The following is a 19,234-nucleotide window of genomic DNA, read 5'->3' as shown; positions in this document are numbered from 1 at the left end:
AGCACTGTATATGTGTGTGTGTGTGTGTGTATGTGTATATATATATATATATATATATATATATATATATATATATATATATAATATCAGTGCTGACCTTATGTGCAGCAGCCAGTCCAAGAGCCGAGCACAGGTTTTTATGTTATCTTTAATACAGCATATAAAAAGGTGGAGCTTTCCGTGGATTGTCTACATGATTTAGGTGTTACCCATACTGTGCCCTTTTGCTTACCATGACAGCCCCTTTGTCACATGGCGCCAGGGCAATGATCCGCTCCCATAGCATATACATAGGAGATGCATTGAAGAGACTGTTGGAGCTCTGACCTGTCTAATATAATAACTTTATTCCATATGAAATAACAATTCTGGAGCATCATGGGAAGCTGTATTTTTCTATTTCCAGAAAACATTAAAGAGGTACTCCACCCCTAGACATCTTGTCCCCTATCCAAAGGATAGGGGATAAGATGTCTGATTGCGGGGGTCCCGCCACTGGGGACCCCCACAATATAGCATGCAGCACCCAACGTATCTGCTACCGGAACCACTGGAGGTTCTGGCTCCCGACCACAGGGATGGAAGATCGTGATGTCACAACTCGGCCCCTGTGGGACGTCAGGCCCCGCCCCTCAATGCAAGTCAACGGGAGGGGGCGTGACAGCGGGGCGTGATGTCACACGGGGGGGGGGCGTGGTACGTCACTATCTTCCGTGGTCGGGAGCCAGAACCTCCAGCGGTGCCGGAAGCAGATACGGTGGGTGCTGCATGCTATATTGCGGGGTTACCCAGCGGTGGGACCCCCGCGATCAAGCATCTTATCCCCTATCCTTTGGATAGGGGACAAGATGTCTAGGGGTGGAGTACCCCTTTAACAGTGACAACTGTAATTTTTTCTAACGGGTGTGTACCTACATTGCCTGATGCTGTCCAATCAGTTTTGACCACTTAAGACTGTGTAGGGACACACCCTATTGGCAAAATGACCACACCCAGTTGTCTGTTTATATATTACCAGGTGGAATAACGGGAACAGCACAACAGTTCTATAAAGATGTTAGAAAACACTTGTACTCCACCTGGAGTAACAGTTTTTGGAAGTCCGACTTTTACACTAATGGACTATCCTCAGGATTGGCCAGTGTTTTCCAAACAGTGTACCTCCTGCTGGTGCAAAACTACAACTCCCAGCATGCCTGGACAGCCAAAGATTTCAATAGGATTCTGCTGCACTGTGCACTTGACAGAATTATCTTGGGAGATGTTTCTGCTTCGAAAATCCCAATTTCGACGCTGCAGAAAAAAATAGACATGGGTTCTATGAGTGAGACAACTCATTTCTGAGCGGTCCTAGCGCCCGCCGGAACATTCAAATGTGCGGAATGTCTGCCCAGATTTCTGGTGTGATCAGGCGAAAACTGTATAGTGGCCATGCTGGCTACTGCAGCTCTGTTCTCATTCACATCATTGGAAGTGAACTGCAGTGACCTATTACGGCCACTACACAGTGAACGGCGCTATCTACTCTAGGCTCCATCTACTTTGTATATGCCACACTTATCAAACAGCTGATTGGCTAGGCCTAGGATTAAGATGTCTGATCGTGGGGGTCATGCCGCTAGAAACCCCCGTGATCTCCCTGCTTCACCCGGCGTCTGTTTTGAGTGTTGGGTGCAGCGCCCCCTCAATGCAAGTCTATGGGAGGGGGTGTGACTGTCATCACAGCCCCTCCCATAGACTTGCATTTAGGGGGCGTGGCTGTGAAGTCACGAGCCTCCGCCCTGCATGGCCAGTCATCCGGAACGGAGCGAAGTTCGCTCCGTGCACTGGATATCTGGGGTGCCGCAGCAGAGATCGCTGGGGACCTTTTTGGCTAGGGGATAAGCTGTCTAGGGGCGGAGTACCCCTTTTTGTCCTTTTACAGGGTAAAATGTCTGCAACACTTGTTGGCGTAGCGGCATCAGATCCAGCATTTGAAGGACTTCAGAGGGACGTTATGTGTAGATAAAAGCAAATGTAAACGGCTCAACTTTATGGGCATTTGTGTCGCAAGTAATGCCAAGTTAGTGTAATTGCCTATGTTGCCCTATTTGAAGGCGGCATTTGGTGAAGGCACTGAGCTGGGAAATTTATAGTATTGGATGCAGGATTATTTTTCTCCTGCCCAACCACGATATGAATTTTAACCCATACCGCAATACCGGTTTGGCCCCTCCCCCTCGGGAATGAATGAATTATCAGCCCAGCGCTGCGCTGTCCCCATCGGGATAAATACTCACACATGTCACCCGCAAGCACTGCCCACCTCGTCCTCCTGTTTGTTGCAGCCGCCGGCGCTGACACTCTAGACCAGTGGTCTTCAACCTCCAGATGTTGCAAAACTACAACTCCCAGCATGCCCGGACAGCCGTTGGCTGTCCGGGCATGCTGGGAGTTGTAGTTTTGCAACATCTGGAGGTCCGCAGGTTGAAGACCACTGCTCTATACTGTATCCCTATGCCCGGGCTGCAAAAGGTAAACAAAATAAACTTTAACTCGCCTTCCCCATCAGTCCGGACCTGCTTCCTAGGGAATGGAACGTCGGAGAGCCGTCAGCCTATCACTGGCCGCAGCGATGTTCCGCCTCGGCCGGTGGTAGGTTAAGCCCACTGTCATGTAAGAAGCCTGCTTCCTACATGACAGTGGGCTCAGCCTATCACCGGCCGAGGCGGAACATCGCTGCGGCCAGTGATAGGCTGACGGCTCTCCGACGTTCCATTCCCTAGGAAGAGCGTAAGGCCGATGTAGGAACGTGCGTTAAAGTTTATTTTTGTTTACCTTTTGCAGCCCGGGCATAGTGATACAGTATAGAGTGTCAGCGCCGGCGGCCACAACAAACAGGAGGACGAGGAGGGCAGCGCTTGCGGGTGACGTGAGTAGTACCCCAAAGGGGAGAGCGCAGCACTGGGCTAATAATTTTTTTTTCGCTGGGGGGATACCTTTTTTTTTTTTTTATATACCGTGGAACCGCCATAAGTTACAAAAATACCATGATACACATATTTGGCCATAACGCCCATCCCTACCTGTCGCAAAACTACAACGCCCAGCATGCTGGAAGTTGTAGTTTCATAAATGCTGGAATCCCACAGTTTGGAGACCTTATAGTATATAAACGCACTTACTGCTATGTGTATGGAGAGTAGAGAAGCTCTGCTTAGAGGACTGTAGTGTACGCGGAGGATCTCTGCGGTATTACCCTGCTCGTACTCTTCACGCTCTGCTGGTAGGGTGATTACACAGTCCGCACAGGTTCACTGTCATCCAGATATGTTCTCTTTCCCTAATAGTCATGAATAATTCAGGGATCTTGAGCAGCCTGCGCTTTGTTCTACAGAAGTAAAGTTACTTGCGTAGGTTGCACATATCTGGCTAATGATGATGGTGCGGTGGCACTGCGGGGTAACAACCTCGATAGGCTTAGTTATTATGGGGCTTAGGCGCAAGATACGAAGTAGATGTGTGCTTGAATTTTGAGCAAGAAGTGTCCCAGATACAAAGTGTGTGCTGGAGGTAGGTCAGGGGTTGCATATTCCTTCATTTTGGTGGAGCTGTTTACTTGGCACTAGTCTCCCCTTGAATCTACAAGATGCTGTCCTATAGAGGTTATAGTAGGCTTTCTTATATTTGTATTAATCCATAGCGCTTCAAAAATAAGTATAGAAAAAAAAATCTGATTAAGGGTAGATTTACACGGGCCTTTTTTTTATTTTATTTTTTTTACTTTTAATGGGCAGCAAAATCTACAGCACAAAATCTGCAGCAAATACACACGTGTATATGTACCCTAACTGCTCGTTAACATTTGAATGTGAACTCGCAGCGTCTTTCCCATTGCCAGTGTTAATGGGGGGTCGGCTCTCTGCTGTCCATGGCAAATTTCCGGCAGCAGAGATTGCACTGCCGAAAATCCACCGTAGACCCCATTGACTGCCCAAAAAATCTGCCACGGCCATTCAAACTCACAGCTGGAAATGCACTGAGAGTTCATCGAATGGTCCCATGTGAACGAGCCCTAAGGGGTGGAACACACATTGCAGATATGCTGCATATGTTCTGCAGCAGAAAATAGGTCAAAGATGGAAAGGGAAAACATAATGCCTTCCTTCATAGTCTCTCTTCCAATTGGATCCACTTCTGCCTTTTGGCATGTTTTTTTGCTGCAGAAAATCTACAGCGTATCTGCAACATGTGTTCCTACCCTAAGGGCTCATTCACACTGAGGACATTCTGCTTTCCAATTTAATAATAATTTTTTTTTCAATGCAATCGCTGCAGCATAACGGACTTACGCCAAAAGAATAAACGCGTTCATACAGTTCCACCAGACTGCATAGCGGTTTGTGAGATGGCACACGCCTGCATGGTCCTACCGCTGATAGTCCTGACGGCGCCCACTGCAAGCTGACATTCTGCTGCGGAATTTCGCATGCAGCAGAGTCCAATTTTTATTTAATGGGATTCGTATGCTCTGTGCATACTGCGAAATGGACTTCCGTCGAAAGACTAAACAACAATTTCATTTTTTGGGGGGCGGAATTCCACCGGACTGCATTGTCGTCTAGAAGACAACGCACGTATGCGTGTCACCGAAATTCTGCATCTGCGGCGGCACCACAAATGTTGTTGGCAGCTGAGGGCCTGCTCCATCTGCTGCCACTAAATTTATAAAAGTAAATATCGTAAAAATGTTTACTTATATATGTGGCTGTACAGATCTTGTAGGGCAGTATTTTCCAAACCATGCCCTCCAGATGTTGTAAAACTGACTCCCAGCATAACCCCGACAGCCAACGGCATGCTGGGAGTCATAGTTTTACAACATCTGGAGCACTACAGTTTGGAAACCACTACCCCACGGTGACCAGATTGTTGTTGGTTTGCATGGACCATCCCACAATGGCCAACTGAGTGACAGGGCGTACCATTCGTCTTCACCTAGTTTCGGCGATTCGTTCAGTCCTTCTGGATGTTAACGTTCTCCATTAGAATAAAACAATTAAAGTGCAGTGAATGGGCAATGAATCACGTGCAAATGGCGAATTTCATTGACCATGTATTGGGCTTTCTTTTTGGTGCATTTGCCCCTTTATCCTGCAGCTTTGACTCTTTGAGCCCCCCAGAGCTGTATCCTATTTCTCCCAAGCATGTCGCCCAGACACCCTTCCAGAGACAATGTAATTGAAATCATTCTTAAAGGAATTTCACAGGCTGCTTGAAACTGCTTTGTCGATAGGCTTACTTTACCCAAGATCAATACGCCCCATTTTGGTGAATGATTTAGAGAGTCTTTTTCCTCCTGTGCTGTACGAATGTTGTTCGGGTGTGATTAATGGCTGAATGCACAAGGCCTGTCACTTCTCGCTGGGCACCTCTGATGGATGCTCATTACATTAACAACGGGGTGTAAATTTGTCGGCACGGTGATTATTTAGCATTTAGCTTAGGAATATTATTTATGATGTGTAGGGAGGCCGGGAATGGGAATATATGGGCTTTTATATCTGTCTAAATGACTCGTGCCTTTCCAGACCATCATAAGGGATTAATGGGTCTAGATTACATTGTGATTTTTATTTTCTCTTTTTTTAAGGCCCTACTCACTTCTGCGTTGGACGTTCCGTTAGAAGCTTCCAACACATATTCCTTTTAAAGAATATAGTACAGAATAATAGTTTTTGTCTGGCAAGATACCAAGCACCACAACGGAAGCCTGACTGATCCATCAGGTGCAGTTGGTAATAATGTGATAGATCCGGCACCAATGTTTTGTTTTTTAAACGGGCACTGTCAGATTTGAAAACTTTTTATAATATATAGGCAACCTTTTTTTTATGTTTTTATTTATTTTTATTTTTTATATTTTTTTTAATGGCTTATTTAAATAGGCACTGTCAGATTTTAAAACATTTATATTTGTACATCTTGGCAAAACAATAGTATTTCTAATATACTTCTTTAAAAAAAAAATCACATTTTATTAAAGAAAACTGCCTTTGAAAATCCCACCACTAGGGATCCCCATACCTCCGGGGACACTGAGTGCAACAGCAGCATGAGCGTGTCCAAGGGTCATGGACACAAGATGGCTTGATTGACAAGGCTGCAGGAGGAACACCGCCTGCACAACACTGCTGTAACACAGAGTTTTACCAAACGTGCCTCCAGCTGTTGAAAAATTAAGTCTCTGCTCTAGCTATTAGAAGGTGGGTGGCAAATGTTGGAGTCTTCTTATAAACATGTTTGTCTAAAACACCTTTATTTAAGAAGACACTCCAGTCCTAAGGGGCAATGCGGAGGTGGCTCATTGCTTAGCACTGTTGCCTTGCAGTATCGGGGTCTTTGTGTCAAATCTCACCAAGGACAACATCTGCAACAAGTTTATTTGTTCTCCCTGTGTTTCTGTGTTTTTCTCTGGGTACTCCGGTTTCCTCCCACACTCCAAAACCTAGTGATGGGGGAATTTAGATACAGGAACAAATTTGATTGAACAGTGTAAAGCGCTGCGGAATCTGTTTGCGCTATAAACATTATTATTGTTATGAATAGGTATAGTTGATAGAACAACTAAGGACCAGTCCTCAAGGTGTATCAGAAATAAAAGATGTGAGAAATATAATTAGCGTATGATCCAGATATTATAAATGGTAATTTAATAATAATAGAAGTCACAGATGTATATAAGTCACTAATACCTGTCCTTGCAAGGGACATGGAAATCAGTGCATAGAACTCGGTGTAAACATATACAATAAATAAATAAAACAAATATTCATAAAAAGAATAAAATATGTTGAGAAGTTACATCCATATAAAAAAAGGTCAATGGTTCAGTAGCTAGATATATTGTACTAGCAGCAGTTCAATGTTCTCGTAATAGAGTTCCAGTAACTAAATACAGAGTACAATTAATAGCGATCCTTGTATGGAATAAATGGTAACAATCGTTGGTGGTACAGTGTTGCAACCTGTATCACATTTATAGAATCCTGCTAAGAATGAAAGTTCTAACGATACGAGGTCTGGTGCACGGCACCACTCACCACTCCTGAAGCCGTCTATGGGGCTGGTTGAACGGGCTGACACGGAGATATCAGGTCTCCTGAGGGGCCCGGTGTCTTTGGTAGCAGCGCAAGTCTCCTTCTCCTGTGGTCCTCGGCTGGCACGGGTGGCACCGGCCTCTCTGGTATGCTGTGGATCGTTGGTTAGTCCAGGGAGACGGCGGCAATGGCAAGGATTTAGCAGCAAATGGTAGTGTGATAGCAGCGGTGGAAGTAGGTGCGGCGTGCCTCGTGTGAACTAGGCGCTGTGCCCGCGTAGTAGAGCAGTGGTCCCGATAGTGGGGACTTCCAGCAGTTGCAAATGGACAATTGGAATATTGCTACATTGAAGATGGATTCACATGTATTAAAGTAGATGCAAGTCTATGATTAATTTCTAGACGCGTTTCAAGGCCTCGGGCCTTTTCCTCAGTAGAAATATAAGTATACAGTACGTGTCAGGAACGTTTTATATAGTGTGGCTAGTGATTAGAGGAAGACTTGGAAAAACCTTAGTTGTTCTATCAACTATACCTATTCATATCTTCCATAGGCCCTTGGGTGAGGGCAACACCAGTTAACCTCAGGTTTAAGTATCCTCTTCATTTCTGAGTGAGCTACACTATCTTTTCTATTATTATTTATTATTATTATTATTATTATTATTTATTATTATTATTATTTTTTATTATTATTATTATTATTATTATTATTAAACAGCCGCCCTGTTCCACCTCTTCGTTTCCCCAATAATACGTGGTTTCCAGTCCCACTGCTCATCAAAGTGTCTGGTCGGTTCACTCCGGGATAAGTGGGTGGGAAGTGACTTTCTATATGTAACTCTAAGACACTCATTGATATATTAGATTTTATATTCGGAAATATCATTTCTTCCCATTTAGTCATATGCACGTCACCAGTCCGCCGCCTCTTCTTCTTCTCAGCCTCATACCTCAAGGCTGTAGTTCAAAATCAAGAGGTCATTTGTTTTAGTGTAAACCAATTCTGGAACATGTTCGGCTTTGTTCTTTAGGGCTTGTTTAGTCTGACTGGAGAGATTAGAGGTTCGGCAATAATTACATGGTGTTATCCAGTGTCTTCTCTCTTTCATCTCCTCACGATCAAAGCACCCGCCATGTCCATTGCCTTGTCCGCATCCTAGAACTGTCTCTTCCTTTTGTGTGCCGCTCTACTTCACATACTAGAAAGGTTGTACTAGACTTTCTGGATTTGTATTGTTTTTGTATATTATTGTCTTACCCCATTTAGTTGTTACTGCTACATGGGGTTACATATCTACCCAAAAAGTCTTTTTGTGCCAACCTCAGGACTCACACTGTAGTTGACAGATTACATTTCTTGATCCCGATTCTCATCGTATGTGCGTAAATGGAGCAGACCTGTCAGATTTCGCCCCGCTGGTACTGTAGCTGATGTTGCACAGTATAGTGATGGTTATGCCGCACTCCTAAACACATTAGTATGGTTTCCATTTGGTTTGTAAAGGAGCAGTGGTGTATAGTAATGAGGACTGCTCCGTATTACGAGAAGAGACCTTGAGTCTCAAGTAGGATTTATTTTAAGCAATGGTCTCCAAACTGTGGACCTCCAGATGTTGCAAAACTTTGACTACCAGCATGCCTGGACAAAAGAAAATATATATATTTTTTGCATGTAATGTACTTTTGTGTATTATCTGTGAATCTGCAGCTAATACGCAAGTGCATGTACTCACCTGATCCCCTGCCGTTGTTGTTCTGACTTTGTACATTTCTTACTGCTCTGCACTTTCTTGTGACGTCCCAACAGAAGTAAGCGCCTTGGCTGAGCGGGTACTTGCTTGTGTCAAAATATCACCTGGAAATGGTGATTAGAGGGGACCGGGCACTGTCAGCATGGCGGCAGCAGGGGATTGGGCAGGTGCCTACAGAAGTTGGGCACTGTTTGTTAGAAATAAAATATGACTGAACAACTTTTTTAGGGTCTATTCACACATACAGTATCCTGCACATATTTGATGCGCAGCATTTGAAGCTGCAGATTTGATGTTTAGTCATTAGTTTACATTGAGATCTCAATATGCAGGATTTTAAGATAAAGTATGCACTGGACACTCTACATGTGAATACACCACGAAGGTAGGGTGACACACAGTATGTATTTGACGCTGCGGATGCGCTGCCGGCGGATGCGCTGCCAGCAGTCACAGAACGACTGTAGAGAGTGCTCCCTGTAGCTCCGTGTGCGCGCTCATAGCGGCTGATTTAACCCCCCCCCCTTCAGTCACGAGCAGGGACATAGAGCTACCTGACCACAGCAGGGAGCTCCCTCTGCAGTCGCTCTGTGACTGCTGGCAGCACATCCGCAGTGTCAAATAAGCTTCGGATGCCTGGTGTGTGACCCTACCCTATGCTGAGTTCAATTATTTAGTTTACATTAAAATCTGCAGCTTCAAATCCTGCGCATTAAATATGCCCAGGATACTGTACGTGTAAATAGATCCTTAAGGGGAATCGATCATCCATATCCCCATGCTAACCTGTTGATACAGACTTGTGGTGCAGGTGACACTGATGAAAATGGTACTTACCGTTGTTTTCTCTGTGCCTTTTTTTTTTTCTGCCCGCTTTTCGGTATTTACAAATTTTCAGGCTTGGTGCATGGGGGGGAAGCGATGTATCAAACCTTCTTTGTACCATGCCATGCCTGCTTTCTAAATATTCATAACCCCCTTTCTGCCTTTTGTCGTCAACTACTGCGCATGCGCTGCTTCCTTTATGTACCCTTGAGGCGGCACATGTGCAGTAGTCGAACAGATGAGGCAGAATTATAGAGCTATGAATATTGATAAGATGGAGGAAGAAGCGGGCTTGATGTCAGCGTACACTAGGGGTTTCAGAACCCCTGGGTGTACCGGGCCTGCTGATGCATATACCGAAGAACGGGCATAGCACACAACCAGAGTAAAGAACATTCCTGGCTTCAAAAACTGCATCTAAAAACCTGAATGTGAGAACACTGCCTTAAAAAGGTGTATTTAAGAAAAAAAAAAACATGTTTTTCACTGATCAACTGGCTCCAGAAAGTTACAGCAGATTTGTAAATAACTTCTATTAAAAAAATCTTAATACGTCCAGTACTTATCAGCTGCTGATGTTGAGTGGTTCTTTTCTGCCCGACAACAGTGCTCTCTGCTGACACCTCTGTCTGTCTCAGGAACTGTCCAGAGTAGCAGCAAATCCCCATAGCAAACCTATCCTGCTCTGGACAGTTCCTGCGACGCACAGAGGTGTCAGCAGAGAGCACTGTCAGGCAGAAAAGAACAGCTCAACTTCAGCAGCTGATAAGTACTGGAAGTATTAAGATATTTTAATAGAAGTAATTTACAAATCTGTTTAACTTTCTGGAGCCAGCTGATAGGGAAAAAAATTTGTTTTCCACTGGAATACCCCTTTAATGAATGGCAGCCCAGTACGTTCTCGTCCCTGTCTCCGTGTGCTCTGGGCAGGGAGTCCAGCTCAGGTGAGGCAGATGTGAACAGGTCTTCTCATCTCCCGTCTCTATAGTGTCATCCCTCTGTTATGTATCTCTGCACAGTGAGGAGGCGTCAGGAGGTTCCCTGCGGGTATATCAGGATGTCTGCCACACATCAGCCCTGTGCCTGCCTCCTCCACCACCTGAGATGCCAGTCACCTTAGCAACATTTCTTCCTAAGGGACTCTCAAGTGCTGCTTACCGGCAGAATATGAGGAGAGTTCACATGGGGGTGAAAGAGAGAAATTTCAGGATTAGCGCATTCACAATCTTGGGAATAAAATCTTCCTGTGCTGCGTGTATTGAGGGGAAGTGTATAAATCCGAGAAACCAGATGTCCATTCCTCAATAAGACCTGTAAGGCAGCAGGGATAGAACATATGAAGCCTATGTCCCAGTCCACTAACTCAGTGTTTACAAACCATTGTGCCTTCAGCTCTCGTGGAACTACAACTCCCAAAATGCCCAGACAGCTAAAGGTTTACGGGCATGCTGGGAGTTGTAGTTTTGCCACAGATGGAGGCACCCTGGTTAGGAAACACTCCACTGACCTGATATTTTTATAAAAAAAAATAACAATATAATGTATTACTATTAATAAATATTATAAATAATAATCATAATAAATAATGAGCATAATGTATTTGGCACTGTTAATTATTTAATAAAAATAATAATTAGTATTCAATTTATTATTATTATTTATTATTATTATTTATTAGAATTAGAATTATAATTTTATTAATAATCATATTCCATAACAACCATAAAAATATTAAAAATCATTAATGTTTTTGCATTATTACTACATATTACGGTATATATTTATAATTTTTTTTTCTTCTGCAGGGAAGTCCAAATCTGCACCAAATAATATGGATTTGTGACTGCATTTTTTTCTGCTGAATCCTGAAAAAAATTAAAATAAAATTTTTATTGTGGATTAAAAATTCCCCCCAAAAATCTGCATTGTGTTAGCAACATGTCACGATGCTCTGGCGGCAGGATAGGTTTAAAGTTCGTGGGCAATCTGACTCGATCATAAGAAGAATTTCTGGAAGTTCTGGAAACTCTTCCAGGGAAATTCATCCCCTGGCCACAAGATTACCAGGGAGCTTCAAACATATCCTGCCGCCAGAGCAACGTTGCATGTACAATTTATAAGTCAATTCCATGCAGATTATTTACATTTTCCCCCTAGTTCGTGTGTATGGGATGTATTAATTTTCTCTACAGTACTTTGTGGGCAAAGTTTCTGTAGTGTATTACAGTACCAGCAAAATTTAGATAGAAAATCTGCAGCGTACCCACCTTGTGCGAACATACCCCTTAATAATGTAAGGACGTGTGTGTGTGTGTGCCCTAATATTATGGGCCCTGTTCTGGTGATGGATTCCCATCTAAATTCGCAGACCAATCGACTTCCACTTTTGCGATCGTTCCAGTATCCTTACGAGCCACCAATTTTAACCAAATTAAAGCTACGACTGGGGCTGTACCAGTATCCTCCAGTAACGTGTATGTTCCCCAGAGGACGTTCTCTAGGGGGGACATCATATTATGGGGTCATCACCTGCTCAGTATTTCTGTATCTTGCATCATCTGTTTTTCTGTAGCTGGCATAAGTGACTGACTGGTACTAAATCCATATTCTACAAGCTGGCATGTCACTGGGCACGAATCAACCTCCAGTTGGCCTTCTACTACCCTTCAGAAAACCACTTCAGCTAATGTATTTTCACAAGATGGGTTATAATGAGGAAAACATTAGTGGATGGCATCGAGACTAAACAGATTGCATTTGGAATTGTGCAGTGGGATCATTCTGGTCCCTTATTGTTTCTGTTTTTTATTGTTTGAAGAGCCAACCCGTAACCTGTTTACTAAAGGAGATATACTACTGCAGCATAGAGTGACCTCACTAGCCAGCCGCTAAGAGAATGTGATGCCAGCGGGCCAACCTTCATGTGTCCTCAGTGCTCACTATCCTGGCATTGGATTCCAGTTGGCAGGTAAACTAACCACAGACCTCTACCCGCTGGCTACATGACAGAAGATAATGTAGCCAGGCTATGAAGCTATTGTGGTAGTATTATCTAATATACCAACAAGCTGTGAATTGAGTCCTTGTTTGCCTATAAGAACATCCAAGTACCTGGGCATGGGCTGCAAAAGTCTTATTAGTGCCATATGTAACCTGAAGGATTCTGCCTGGTAAGTGTTTTATTCACTGTGCAAAGGGCAAAGGGCATAGGGCATGATCACCGGCCTAACCCCGGAATATGGAATGAACTGGATATGACTTCTTTATTTTATCATTAGTTGTGCCCATCTTTGTGGGCTTTTATCTATCAGATGGCTTTATAAATAATGCAGGCAGCCTGTATACTATCTGGACGTCACCCGTGGGGGATTTGGTTTTGTCTCGTCTTTTTCAGTTGGGTTGCTGCAGTCATAAAGGGGACATTTCTGGTAGAAGCCTGTTAGGAAATTGATATGTTTGGAAGTGAATCTCTGCAAATATAGTATCACAAAATGAGATTTTCCAGCAACTATCCCTTATTCTTCTGTTTCTAACAATTGCCTTCTTTGGAGTACCTAGGTCTTATAGGGATCCCATCCCAGCGGTTGTACCCCAAGTCACCTGACACTTAAAGCCTATCCTATAGCTATGTTAGGTATTGGTGCCTGAGCATTAAAAATCAAGAGATGTCAATTAAAGGGACACTAAGCATCGAATTGAAAAGAAAAGCAAACAAAATGTATCTGTCCTTCTTATTCGTGTACAGTTTTTAAACAGAAAAAAAAACTCCAAAAACAGAAAAGTGCATTCTTCTCTTAGGAGGAAGCCATGTTTTCTCACTTCTTTAATGCCAGTGCACATAAGCCAGGGAATTTAGGAGAGGCTGGGGCTATATACCTGTCTACATAGTGAGCCTATCTATTTTGTTGGAAGAAAGCTCTCTTATTAGTAATACAAAATAGATTCTGTAGCAGAAGTACTTGCACAGTGAGACCAACCCTAATACCAATAGTACCAGTAGTAGTGTTTACACAGTGGGCACCAGCCCTAGTACCAGTAGTAGTGTTTACACAGTGGGACCAGCCCTAGTACCAGTAGTAGTGTTTACACAGTGGGGACCAGCCCTAGTACCAGTAGTAGTGTTTACACAGTGGGCACCAGCCCTAGTACCAGTAGTAGTGTTTACACAGTGGGCACCAGCCCTAGTACCAGTAGTAGTGTTCACACAGTGGGGACAAGCCCTAGTACCAGTAGTAGTGTTTACACAGTGGCACAAGCCCTAGTACCAGTAGTAGTGTTTACACAGTGGCACAAGCCCTAGTACCAGTAGTAGTGTTTACACAGTGGCACAAGCCCTAGTACCAGTAGTAGTGTTTACACAGTGGGACAAGCCCTAGTACCAGTAGTAGTGTTTACACAGTGGGACCAGCCCCAGTACCAGTAGTAGGGTTTACACAGTGGGTACCAGTAGTAGTGTTTACACAGTGGGGACCAGCCCCAGTACCAGTAGTAGGGTTTACACAGTGGGTACCAGTAGTAGTGTTTACACAGTGGGACCAGCCCCAGTACCAGTAGTAGTGTTTACACAGTGGGGACAAGCCCTAGTACCAGTAGTAGTGTTTACACAGTGGGGACAAGCCCTAGTACCAGTAGTAGTGTTTACACAGTGGGGACCAGCCCCAGTACCAGTAGTAGTGTTTACTACTGGTACTGGGGCTGGTCCCCACTGTGTAAACACTACTACTGGTACTAGGGCTTGTCCCCACTGTGTAAACACTACTACTGGTACTAGGGCTTGCCCCACTGTGTAAACACTACTACTGGTACTAGGGCTTGTCCCCACTGTGTAAACACTACTACTGGTACTGGGGCTGGTCCCCACTGTGTAGTGTTTTACACAGTGGGACCAGCCCCAGTACCAGTAGTAGTGTTTACACAGTGGGGACAAGCCCTAGTACCAGTAGTAGTGTTTACACAGTGGGGACCAGCCCTAGTACCAGTAGTAGTGTTTACACAGTGGGGACAAGCCCTAGTACCAGTAGTAGTGTTTACACAGTGGGGCAAGCCCTAGTACCAGTAGTAGTGTTTACACAGTGGGACAAGCCCTAGTACCAGTAGTAGTGTTTACACAGTGGGACCAGCCCCAGTACCAGTAGTAGGGTTTACACAGTGGGTACCAGTAGTAGTGTTTACACAGTGGGGACCAGCCCCAGTACCAGTAGTAGTGTTTACACAGTGGGACAAGACCTAGTACCAGTAGTAGTGTTTACACAGTGGGGACCAGCCCTAGTACCAGTAGTAGTGTTTACACAGTGGGGACCAGTACCAGTAGTAGTGTTTACACAGTGGGGACCAGCCCTAGTACCAGTAGTAGTGTTTACACAGTGGGACCAGCCCTAGTACCAATAGTAGTAGTAGTAGAGGGAGCCGGAAGAAGCCCCAAATGGTAAAATTGAAGTTTCTCTGTATCTCTGAACGTGTGCCTGTCCTGTATAACACACAATCATACTGGACAGGCAGCAACTAAAGCTTGAAAAAAAAAACAGAAGTGGTAAGTGCTGCCTTATTTGTCTCATTGGTGACTTACTTGTACAACAGTAATTCTTGCACAGTAAAGACCAACTCTTATACTAATAGTGCCAGCATTAGTACTTACACAGTAGAGACCAAACCTAGTACCTATGGTACAAGCAGTAGTACTTTACATGGTGGTACCTACTGCTAAGCCAATGGTACCAGCGCTAGTACATACATGGTGGTTACAGCAGCAGTGCAAACCTGGTACCAGTACTATACACTTGATAGTACATACAATGGCACAAATCATAGTACCTGTGCACAGTGGTATGAGACTAGTTATGTAGTGAGAATTGCACCCATTGATAGCCATGATATTTGCCTTCAAGCCACTTTGGAAAGCTGGATAACAGCCATAGTGGAGCTATGCTGGAGACCAAAATATGTTTGTTATATATACTCCCTGTTGTCCTGATACAATATAGTATGGAAAGAATCTATACAGTAAGTATGGCCTCCATTACGTCTCTGTAGACTTGGTTACCCAGTGTTCGAAGAATTTCAAATTTACATGGCTATGTATTGATAAATCCTTGGAGCTTCACTGATGACCTCAGAACATGTTCGATATATGTGTTTGGATAAGATAAACTATATATATATATATATATATATATATATATATATATATATATATATATATATATATATATATATATATATATATATATATAAATATTTTTTTTTTTTTATAACATTAGTCCAGTGTGCCTCCAGCTGTTGCAAAACCACAATTCCCAGCATGCCCGGACAGCCTTTGGCTGTCCGGGCATGCTGGTAATTGTAGTTTTGCAACAGCTAAAGGCACTTTGGTTGGGAAATACTGCATTAGTTCTAGCAGTATAATATAAACTGGGGGCTAGGATGGTCACTGTAGTGTACAGATATGGTATAAACACAAAGATTATCTGAGATTAGCTGAGTATTTTCATCTCCTATATATTTTGTGCTATTTGTTCACACTTGTCCCTGACTTACCTGTTCTGCTTCGTTCTCCGAGGGAGCACTTAGAGAAGTGGTGGCATAGGAGGAGGCTGGCATTCAGCGTGTTGTCGGGGAGGGCTGTTCTCGCATTCAGTAGGCTGCACACTGATCTGAATTCAATTAGGGTTGAACCAATTAGCGAACATCTGTATTCACATTAAACAGTGCAACGCTGCTTTATTTATTTCTTTTTCTCCTCTCCGATTAGAAATGCATGGAGGAAAGTGGCAGCCAACACGGTGTGTGGCCTCTGGGAGTTATAGCGAACGCTTCTCGTCTTCACGTCTTGGCTATGTACTTCTAGCAGGGTGGAGGTGTTGAGTAGGTGGCTGATATGTGCCCACTGGGCATCAGTCTGGGCCCAGAATGTGTTGGTGCATACGACATGGGGGCTTGTATGTGGTTTGGCTGACTATCGCTGATGGTTCTTTATCATGCTTGAAATCTACTTGGAGCCCTTCAGAAAAGGCTTCTGGGATTTAGTTGCCTGGACTACAGAACGGCCAGGACATCCCTTTTGGCATCTTTCACCGTCACAATTAGTGGCGGTACACTTTAGAATTGTCTTTTCTAAGTACCCATCCATTACGGGTGTATTTACACAAGATGGTAGTTTGTATTAAAAAAAATAAATAAAAATTTGTGGAGTTTAACACATTAACAACCAAATAGAATGATTTGCATATTATTCATGTATCAAAGGGAAACTAAATTTACAAATAAAGATAAAAAGGAGCTAAACCTTCCTCGCTGTTTATCAGTCTGCAGGATTTTCTACATGTTCTCCTGGTACAAACTGTTTTTTAGAAATCCCTTGGCCAGTGTTCCGGCTGCGTTCAGAAAATTTCGTTCCGAACACTGTGCGCTGCAGGGGTCAACCACACCCCCCCAATGCAAGTCTGGGAGGGGGTGTGGCTGCCTGACGGCACGAGGGGGTTGTGGCCGACCCCCGCAACGTGCACAGAATTTGGATCTAAGTGTTCCGAACGCAGCCAGAACACTGGCCAGTGGAGTACCTCTTTTAACTGGGGTTGAAGTGTACCTGTCATTTTCAGAAATGTTTTATAATCTGTAGATACTAACTATATATGTACATTAAAAAATTTCGTAGATTTTTAGGTAAAAGAAAAATGCTGTCCCTGCTGCTATTGCCTGTGTGTCTCTGAGGAGACCAAATAAAGGAAATTAGTGCAGTACAAGCAGGGCTCTGTGCAGGCTCCTGGCTTGTCAATCAGCCTGCTGTGTGAGCCGGGGCGTGTCACACAGCCGGGGTGCACAGAGCCCTGGGGTGCGCAGGGCCCTGCTTGTCCCGGGGTTTTTTAAACTCAAACTGTATGGCTCAAAAACAGACAAAACCCTACAAAACCTTGTGCCTAAAAAAAAAAAATCAACCAAATGCGTTTTTTAACCGTATACTGTTTGAAAATATGTGCATACGGTTTTTTAAATAAAATCAGTTTTTAAGATTAACAATTTTATTAAAGTTTGTATTCTATTGAAAGTGAGATCCCAATGCGCATGTGCAAAGTAAAAACAGTATACTGTTAACTGGATTGACCCGTATAAAACTACGGTTCTCATTAACTTTCATGTATAAAAAAAAAAAAAACCTATGTGGTTACAATATGGTTTTTGACCTGGACAAAAAACCATGGCCAACCCCTGTCTTGAGTACGGAGAAAAAAAAACGTACTGGAAGCAAACCGGATGCATCATTGTGCATATGGTTTTCCATAATTTGTCTATGGATACGGTTTCCGATATGTTTGCTAATGGTTCCAATAATGAAACCGTATACGGGAACCGTAGGGGGAAAACGTGATGTGAACCCAGCCTGACTGAGTTGGGGTTTACATTTGTCGGTGGGTGGACCGATCTTTAGTTCCTACTGTAGGTAGAGCATAGTGGGGAGGCTCCTGCTGTAGATAGTTGTTTTTACATGTAGTCTTTCAGCCAGACATATGAATGTAGGAGGGGAAAGGGACAAATAGAAAAATATTTATCTATTTGTACATTGTTGTTAAAACATGAGACACAATTTGATCAAATAAAAACATTAGAGTATGGTCACACTGAGTAATTTTTGGTGAAATCCATACCTATTTTTATTTCCATGACCATGTTCACTCTTATGCACTTAAAGGGGTACTCCGATGGAATTATTATAATATTTTTTTTTATCAACTGGTGCCAAAGATAAAAAGATTTGTAAATTGCTTCTATTAAAAAAAATCTTAATCCTTCCAGTACTTATTAGCTGCTGAATACTACTAGAGGAAATACTTTTCGTTTTGGAACACAGAGCTTTCTGCTGAATCACGAGCACAGTGCTCTCTGCTGACATCTCTGTCCATTTTAAGAACTGTCCAGAGTAGGAGAAAATCCCCATAGCAAACATGCTGCTCTGCTGACATCTGTCCATTTTAGGAACTGTCCAGAGCAGCATATGTTTGCTATGGGGATTTTCTCCTACTCTGGACAGTTCTTAAAATGGACAGAGATGTCAGCAGAGAGCACTGTGCTCGTGATTCAGCAAAGAGCACTGTGTTCCAAAAAAATAAATAAAAACCCTCTGTAGTATCAAGCAGCTAACAAGTACTGGAAGGATTAAGATTTTTTTAATAGAAGTAATTTACAAATCTGTTTAACTTTCTGGCACCAGTTGGTTAAAAAAAGTAGTTTTTTTACCGGAGTACCCCTTTTTTAAATTATTGGCTCTGATTTGAATTCTGCCGGAAGAATTAAGGAAACGGCTTATTGAAGTCTATTGGGCTTTTTTATTTCTGCTACAAATCTGACACATTATGTGCCGGTTAAAGGGGTATTCCAGGAAAAAAACTTTTTTTTATATATATCAACTGGCTATATCAACTGGCTCCAGAAAGTTTAACCGATTTGTAAATTACTTCTATTAAAAAATCTTAATCCTTTCAGTACTTTTGAGCTTCTGAAGTTAAGGTTGTTTTCTGTCTACATTCTCTCTGATGACACCTGTCTCGGGAAACCCCCAGTTTAGAAGCAAATCCCCATAGCAAAC

General features: G+C 43.3%; 1 protein-coding gene across 5 annotated transcripts in view; it reads left to right on the top strand.

Annotated features, from left to right (window-relative positions):
- The window catches only part of GLCE (glucuronic acid epimerase), a 75,362-nt gene that overhangs the window by 42,575 nt on the left and 13,553 nt on the right, over window positions 1-19,234 (top strand). Inside the window, exon 1 of one of the 5 annotated variants that reach the window (XM_056571603.1) lies at window positions 5,652-5,768. The exons of the other annotated variants lie outside the window; for them this stretch is intronic. The gene's annotated coding sequence lies outside the window, so the exon portion shown is untranslated. Of the gene's footprint in view, window positions 1-5,651; window positions 5,769-19,234 lie in introns of those variants that run through there. 5 annotated transcript variants of the gene reach the window in all.

Source organism: Hyla sarda, chromosome 4, assembly GCF_029499605.1.
Source record: "Hyla sarda isolate aHylSar1 chromosome 4, aHylSar1.hap1, whole genome shotgun sequence".
Lineage (NCBI taxonomy): Eukaryota > Metazoa > Chordata > Amphibia > Anura > Hylidae > Hyla > Hyla sarda.
The sequence above is the reverse complement of the archived record's forward strand: the minus strand, read 5'-3'. Positions and strand labels throughout refer to the sequence as shown.